The sequence below is a fragment of the Apis dorsata genome, unplaced genomic scaffold, assembly GCF_000469605.1.
Source record: "Apis dorsata unplaced genomic scaffold, Apis dorsata 1.3 scaffold_667, whole genome shotgun sequence".
Classification (NCBI taxonomy): Eukaryota; Metazoa; Arthropoda; class Insecta; order Hymenoptera; family Apidae; genus Apis; species Apis dorsata.
Window position 1 is genome coordinate 336,325 of NW_006263852.1, and position 467 is coordinate 336,791.

Here is a 467-nt window from a genome sequence, read left to right on the forward strand (position 1 = left end):
ATTTATTATTTTTCAATAAAAAATAAAAAACATTTTTACAATTGCTTTCGTAATTTAATGAATAAAATAAATAAAATTTTAGTCAAAAATAAAGCGTTCTCTGTTAAAAATAAAGGCATTTAATCAATAGGTTAGACGAAGAGAAGAAATAGATAGAAAAGGACAGAGACAGGATAAAAATATTGAAATCAGCGCCATCTTCAGTGTGCCGCAAATGAAACTCACGAACAAAGGACAGAAGATAGTAGGAAAAAGATAGAAATAGAATAAGAATTGAATAATGGCGCCATCTCTTAGAGAAGAACGATAACTCTTTCATTTGTAGGGTAAGGAATATTCAGGAGATGTCGCTACATGTAATTTTTACTCTACTTTATCTTACTTTGTAAAATTTTAGCTAAAACTAAAACAATCTCTATTAAAAATAAAGATATTTAATTTTTTAATCAAGATGTTAATTTTATTTC